The sequence below is a fragment of the Chiloscyllium punctatum genome, chromosome 18 (assembly GCF_047496795.1).
Source record: "Chiloscyllium punctatum isolate Juve2018m chromosome 18, sChiPun1.3, whole genome shotgun sequence".
NCBI classification, from domain to species: domain Eukaryota; kingdom Metazoa; phylum Chordata; class Chondrichthyes; order Orectolobiformes; family Hemiscylliidae; genus Chiloscyllium; species Chiloscyllium punctatum.
In genome coordinates, this window is record NC_092756.1 from 75,326,057 (window position 1) to 75,333,932 (window position 7,876).

The window sequence follows — 7,876 nt, forward strand, 5'->3', positions numbered from 1 at the left end:
TTGGAGAGAATGTGCAAACTCGACACAAACAGACACCCAAGGGAGGAATCAAAGCCAGGTCCCTGGCGCTGTGAGGCAGCAGTGTTACCCACTGAGTCACCATGCCACCCCCAGGAGAATCTCAGCAGGTTTTCAGCCATTGAGACTGTCCTGTCTCTTTCAGGGAATTCAGCCTAAATCCTGCAAATCTTGTGCAAGAAGATGTTGGGCACCACTTCCCATCGACTGATGCAGACTTGGAGATTTTCCCAAAGTAGATTAGAAATCAAGTTGACAAACGGCAAGTGACTGACACCCCAGATGGGACTCGAACCCACAATCCCTGGCTTAGAAGGCCAGTGCCATATCCATTAGGCCACTGGGGCCACACAACAGGCTGAAAATCACAGCCTTTATGTACTGCACCCGACCTCTCATACTGTGTGTTTCTGAGTGTTATACTCTCACTGATTGTTTTTTACCCCTACCATCTCATGCTAAATTGTTGGCTGCTTGATTAATCAATCTCACTTCCCATTTGTCCCCAAACGGACAGACGAGAAATTAACCAAACTCCAATGTTGCACAACTCAAGTCTGAGGAAAATGGAGCAGACAAGAAAATAGCAAAGGGCTCAATGTTATTTTGTGCAGCACCTTGAAGATATTTGCAGTTAGTGGGGAAGGAGTAAGTGGAGATGTTGCAAACAGCTGCATTGAGGACAAATCAACAGAATCATAGCAGGCATTCAGCCCATTGTGGCTGTGCTGTCTCTTTCAGACAATTCACCCCAAGATCTCCCAAATCCTGGAATTATCTTGTGCAAGTTTCTAATAATCATCGTTAAAAATCAGACAACACCAGGTTGTCGTCCAACAGGTTTATCTCTATGTACTAGCTTTCAGAGCGCTGCTGCTTCGTCAGGTGGTTGTGGAGTATAAGATTGTAAGACACAGAATTTATGGCAAAAGTTTACAGTGTGATGTCACTGAAATTATATATTGAAATAAATCTGGATTGTGTGTGAAGTCTCTCATCTTTTAGAATGACCAGGTTGGTTTCCGTTCTTTCATGTGTAAACCACAAAACGTTTTTCATTGCCAAGTGAAATGGCAAGCTGTCCAATAAAAGCTAAATGCTGTGAATGCTGGAAATCTGAAACAGAGAAAATGCTGGAGAAATCATGACTCAAAAACATGATTGAGTTTTCTGAAAAAGTCACAAAGAGGATTGATGAGGGCAGAGCGGTGGATGTGATCTATATGGACTTCAATAAGGTGTTCGACAAGGTTCCCCATGGGAGGCTGATCAGCAAGGTTAGATCTCATGGAATACAGGGAGAACTAGCTCTTTAGATACAGAAATGGCTCAAAGGTAGGAGACAGAGGATGGTGGTGGAGGGTTGTTTTTCAGACTGGAGCCCTGTGACCAATGGAGTGCCACAAGAATCAGTGCTGGGTCCACTACTTTCTGTCATTTATATATATGTTAGTATCATTATGAGGTATCATTAGTAAGATTGCAGATGACACCAAAATTGGAGGTGCAGTGGACAGCAAAGAAGGTTCCCTCAGATTACAACGGGATCTTGATTAGAAGGGCCGATGAGCTGAGGAGTGATGGGTGGAGTTTAATTTAGATCAATGTGAGGTGCTGCATTTTGGGAAAGCAAATCTTAGCTGGGCTTATAGACTTAATGGGAATGTCCCAGGGAGTGTTGGTGAACAAAGAGACCTTAGAGTGTAGGTTCATAGCTCCTTGAAAGTAGAGTCGCAGATCGATAGGATCGTGAAGAAGGCGTTTGGTATGCTTTCCTTGATTCTAAATCAGTTGTGTACAGTCTATGCAGAGAGATAAGAACCAACAAATCATTGGAATGTTGACCTTTCTCAAATCTTCTGTCTCGTTGTGAACAAAAAGGCATTTTGTACTTGGGCAGGAATCGATCTCTGTTCATTGTCAGGCACCAAGAGGGTCTGAGAATTGAAAGAACGATGTGATAATTTGTCAGAAAGACCTGAGACTGTGTTGTTTCCCTGTTACACCTTGGCAGCAGCTGACCGAAACTTTAGTGTATCCCTCAACATGTCATCTGAGATGTTGGAACATGCTGGGCTGTAACACTCATTGGTGCCAAGACTTTACACTGGCAAATGACTATGTGTGTCCTAGTAGCATATTGGGTAAACCACTGTCCTCCTAAGTGTGGGATTGTGGGTTTAATTCCCCTCTGGGCTGCTTACATTTTAAGCTTGGTCTTTGTAGCTGACTTTTGTCCCATGCCAACTTTATCACGATCCAAATTGACTGCATTTTTCAAACTACTCAGTTCAAAATAACTGAGCCTTTGCTGAGATTATGGCAAATGATGTGTAATCGAAACTTGCACAAGGCAATTCCAGGATTTCGGAGATCTTGGGGTGAATTGTCTGAAAGAGACAGCGCAGCCACAATGGGCTGAATGCCCGCTAAGATTCTGTTGATTTAGAACATAAGACATAGAACATAGAACAGCACAGCACCGAACAGGCCCTTCAGCCCACGAAGTTGTGCCGACCATTGATCCTCATGTATGCACCCTCAAATGTCTGTGACCATATGCATGTCCAGCAGTTTCTTAAATGTCCCAATTGACCTTGCTTCCAGAACTGCTGCTGGCAACGCATTCTATGCTCTCAAAACTCTCTGTGTAAAGAACCCGGCTCTGACATCCCCTCTATAATTTCCTCCAACCAGCTTAAACTTATGACCCCTGGTGTTAGCCATTTCTGCCCTGAGAAATAGTCTCTGACTGTCGACTCTTTCCATGCCTCTCATTATCTTGTATACCTCAATTAGGTCCCCTCTCCTCCTCCTTTTCTCCAATGAGAAAAGTCCAAGCTCAGTCAACCTCTCTGGTAAACCTCCTCTGAACCCTCTCCAAAGCATCCACATCTTTCCTATAGTAGGGCGAACAGAACTAGACGCAGTATTCCAAGTGCGGTCTAACCAAAGAAAGCATTTTTCCTCAATGCAACCTTTTGCAACATCTCCATCTACGTCTTCCCCAGTAACTGCAAAGATCTTGAAAGCGTTGCACAAAATAACATTGAACCCTTTGCTATTTTCCTGTCTGCACCATTTTCCTCAGACTTGACTTGTGCAATGTTGGAGTTTGGTTGGTTTCTTGTCTGTCCATTTGGGGACAAATGGGAAGCGAGATTGATTTATCAAGCAGCCAATTTTTTTAGCATAAGATGGAAGTTGTAAAAAACAATTAGTGAGAGTATAAAACTGAGAAAAACACAATATGAGCCATCAGGGTGCAGTATTTAAAGGCTGCCAGTTTAACAGCAGACATGTAGCCCCAGTGGCCTAATGGATAAGATATTGGGCTTCCTAAGCCAGGGATTGTGGGGTCAAATCGTATCCTGAATGACTAACTTTCATAGGTTGCCCTGTTTGAGCTTTACTTCTAATCGACATTATAAACATCCCCATGTCTGCCTTCAGTCGATGGGAAGTGCTGTCCAACATGAACTTGCGCAAAGTTGTCGGGGATCTGCAGGATTGGGTCGAAATTGCCTGAAATTGACAGCAGAGCCACAATGGGGAAAGAACTGCTGAGATTCTCCTGGGGCTAGCACGGTGCCTCACAGCGTCAGGGACTTGGCTTTGATTCCTCCCTTGGGTGTCTGTTTGTGACGAGTTTGCACATTCTCTCCATGGGGTACTCGGAGTGCATTGTGTTCCTCCCACAGCCCAAAGATGTGCAGGTTCGGTGGATTGGTTTTGGGGAATGCAGGGTGAGAGGATAGGGATTGGGCCTGGATGGGATGCTGTTCAGAGGCTGTGTGTGGACTTGCTGGGGTGAATGGCTTGTCCCCCTCACATTAGGCCTTTTATGAACAAGTTTGGAGCAGATAGTCAGAGCTCTGCTGCAGATCCCAGTCAAGGCTTTGCTCAAGGACTGGCATCCAGGTGTGTGTTCATATCCTTCTTTTCCCTGACCTTCCAGAATGTTCTGTAGCTTTGGCCAAAGGGGTCATGAGCTGGGGTCACATTGCCAGCAGTTAGACAACGGATTTACTCAGACTGACACTTCCAGTCATCGAGTCATAGAGATGTACAGCACAGAAACACACCCTTGGTCCAACCCGTCCATGCCGAACAGATATCCCAACCCAACCTCGTCCCACCTTCCAGCTCCCGGCCCATCTCCCTCCAAACTCTTCCTATTCATATACCCATCCAGATGCCTTTTAAACAATGTAATTGTACCAGCCTCCACCACTTCCTCTGGCAGCTCATTCCACACACACACACCACCCTCTGCCTGAAAAAGTTGCCCCTTAGGTCTCCTTTATATCTTTTCCCTCTCACCCTAAACCTAAGCCCTCTAGTTCTGGAGTCCCCCACCCCAGGGAAAAGACCTTGGCAGTTTACCCTATTCATGCTGCTCATGCTCCAAAATTGTTTATAAAAGCCCAAGGGTGGGGAGGGCAGGCCATTCAGCCCATCACATCCACACTGACCCTTTGAAGAGCATCCCAGCCAGGCCTAACCCCTATCCTCTCTCCCTGCATTCCCCAAAGCCAATCCACCGAACCTGCACATCTTTGGGCTGTGGGAGGAAACCAAAGCACCCGGAGTACCCCATGGAGAGAATGTGCAAACTCTACACAAACAGACACCCAAGGGAGGAATTAAAGCCAGGTCCCTGACACTGTGAGGCAGCAGTGCTACCCACTGAGCCACCATGCCATCCCCAGGAGAATCTCAGCAGGTTTTCAGCCATTGTGACTGTCCTGTCTCTTTCAGGGAATTCTGCAGATCCCCAAAAGATCTGTGCAAGGTCACCACATCCCATCAACGAAATGCAGACGTAGGGTTGTTTCCAACGTGGATTAAAGAGTAGGGACTATTACTAAGAAACAGACACCCCAGATGGGACTTGAACCCACAATCCCTGGCTTAGGAGGCCAGTGCCTTATCCATTAGGCCACTGGGGCCCCACATGCAGGCCTGCAATGGCAGCCTTTAAATATTGCACCCTGACCTCTCAGAGTGTGTGTTTCTGTGTGTTGCACTCTCACTAATTGGTTCTTAACCCTTCCATCTCATGCTAAATCATTGGCTGCTTGATAAATTGATCCTGCCTCCCATTTCTCCCCAAATGGACAGATGAGAAATCAACCAAACTCCAACTTTGCACAACTCAAGTCTGAGGAAAATGGAGCAGTCAGGAAAATAGCAAAGGGCTCAATGTTATTTTGTGCACCACTTTCAAGATATTTGCAGTTACTGGGGAAGGTGGAAGTGGAGACGTTGCAAAAAGCTGCATTGAGGACAAATCAACAGAATCTTAGCGGGCATTCAGACCATTGTGGCTGTACTGTCTCTTTCAGACAATTCACCCCAAGATCTCCCAAATCCCCGAATTATCTTGTATAAGTTTCTACTTAACAGTATTTGCCATAATCTCAACACAGGCACAATGATTTTTAACAGAGTAGTTAAAAAATCCAGTCAATTTGGATTGAGATGAAGTTGACATGGAATGAAAATCAGCCACTGCAAAGAGCAGGCTTAAAAATGAAATCCCAGATTTCAGAGGCCAGTGCCATAGCCATTCGGCCACGAGGGCACTATATTGGCAGACCACTGGAAACAGTTGACCACAAATGAGTGCGACAGCCAAGCACACTCCCAGATCTGTGACAACACACTGAGGGACGCACTGAAGGTTCAGGCAGCTGCTGCCAAGGTGTAACAGGGAAACAACACAGTCTCAGGTCTTTCTGACAAATGATCACATCGTCCTTTCAGTTCTCAGACCCTCTTGGTGCCTGACACTGAACAGAGATCGTTTTCTGCCCAAGTAGAAAATGCCTTTCTTTCCACAACGATACAGAAGGTTTGAGAAATGTCAATATTCCAATGGTTTGTTGGTTCTTTTCTCTCTGCATAGACTGTACACAACTGATTTAGAACCTTTGTATGCATTTTCAAATGATGTTACAAACTGTTTCAAGACTTTGTTAATAAAATCAAGTTGGGGGGATCCAAGATGGTGGCGACCCAGCAAGTCTGTGTCTATAGTGCTCTTCCCAAGACTTTGGTAAAGTGGGTCACCCACCCCCACCACACTCACCAAATCATTTATAATACCTGTTAAATTTAACTAGTTGCTATTCCTGATGAAGGGCTTTTGCCCAAAATGTCGATTTCGCTGCTCGTTGGATGCTGCCTGAACTGCTGTGCTCTTCCAGCACCACTAATCCAGTCATTACATTTAAATAATCTAATATTTCTTAAAGATGACCAAAGGGAAGGGAGCCCGCAGCTCTCAGCAAGCAGGACCCCCTCCCCCACCCTCTCCCTCTTCAGCTGCAGCAGAGACGTCCACAGCCGCCCCGGGGGACTTACCTACAGTAACAGGTCTTGTGGAGATGATCTCCAAACTGGACGCGAAGATCGACGCCTTTATCGAGGAGTCCCGAAATCGATGGGACTCACTCTCGGCCGCGCTGCAGAAGCACGACTGAGACATCCAGGAAATTGAGCGCCGAGTCGGAGGGGCAGAGTTAAAGGCCGCGACCTCCGAAACTACAGCGTAATCGGCCGTGGATCAGGTCCGGACTCTCGAACAGCGAGTCCGGACATTAGAAAATTACATTGATGACCTCGATAATCGAGGTCATCGGAAAAATATTCGTTTGCTGGGCCTTCCCGAACGGAAAGAGGAAGGCCAGCTTACAGCATTCCTGGAGCAGTGGCTGCCACAGCTTTTAAATCTGGAAGCTGGATCAGGCCAGGGAAGGGTAGAATGGGCCTACTGGGTCGCAATACGTGGGCCCGGCTCGAACCAGCGCCCACGCCCGGTCCTGTTCCGGCTGCAGAACTATAGGGAGAGGCAGATACTCCTGGAAGCTTCTAGAAATCTTGGAAAAAAACCCCAAGCTATGATCTATAAAGGATTCAAGATCATGTTATTCCAGGACTTTTCCCCAGCTCTGGTCCGAAAGAGGAAGGCATTCGGCGAGGCGAAGAAGCGTTTCAGGGACTTAAATATTCAGTACTCCTTACGCTACCCAGCGACGCTACGCTTTAACCATGAAAGATCCGTATATAACTTCGGATCACCAGAAAAGGCTAAGGAATTCTTGGACTCTCTTAGATAAACTGTAAGAGATAATGGATGTTGGTTTGCCTTTCCCCCCACTTTGGTTTATATCCCCCCTTTTTTCCTTCTTTTTTCTTACATTACTGTTTAATATTATCATGGGGGTGGGGAGAGGGATTTGATTTTCTCCCCCCCCCTTTGGGGTTGTTTCCTTTTATTACTTTATGTGTTTATATGGGTATGTGTGTATATGTATATATATATATATATTATTTCTATAAATAAGCTGGGGGGCTTGGTTAGTGTTGGTGGGGGGAGGTGGTTACCTTATTCTATTTTACCTCTGTCTTTAGGAGCGGGGTTGTTTCTCCCTTGTTATTTTGTATTATTATATTTAATAATTATTTGTTGAGGTTGTAATTTTATAGTTATATGTTTATATATAGTATTAACATTCCCAAATATATCCAGGTGTTGGTGTGGGCGGGGGTAGGGTGCTCACTGTTAACTCTAGCTTTGTATTATATCTGAATTCTCCTCATTTTATTGAGGAGCGCATCGGTTGGGAGAGGATATGATGGACTTTTGGAGAGGAAGTGACACCCCCTGGGAACAAGGGGGAAAATCTCCACTTAGGTACCTTTTATATTTTTTTTAATTTAGAAATAGTTTTTTATTATACTGTTGTGAGTGTGTTAGAGAGCCTTTATTTTTGTAAATTTTATATGCTCTATGCTCGGGATGTTCTAGATTGGGCTTACCCTCCCGAGGGGTCTCGGATTTGCCCAGATG

General features: G+C 45.5%; 2 non-coding genes across 2 annotated transcripts; both read right to left on the bottom strand.

Moving 5' to 3' along the window:
- Positions 1–292: 292 nt before the first annotated feature.
- trnar-ucu (transfer RNA arginine (anticodon UCU)) lies at positions 293–365 on the bottom strand. The gene has a single exon. It is a non-coding gene; the product is annotated as a tRNA-Arg (tRNA).
- A 4,532-nt stretch (positions 366–4,897) lies between these two features.
- trnar-ccu (transfer RNA arginine (anticodon CCU)) lies at positions 4,898–4,970 on the bottom strand. The gene has a single exon. It is a non-coding gene; the product is annotated as a tRNA-Arg (tRNA).
- Positions 4,971–7,876: the final 2,906 nt, after the last annotated feature.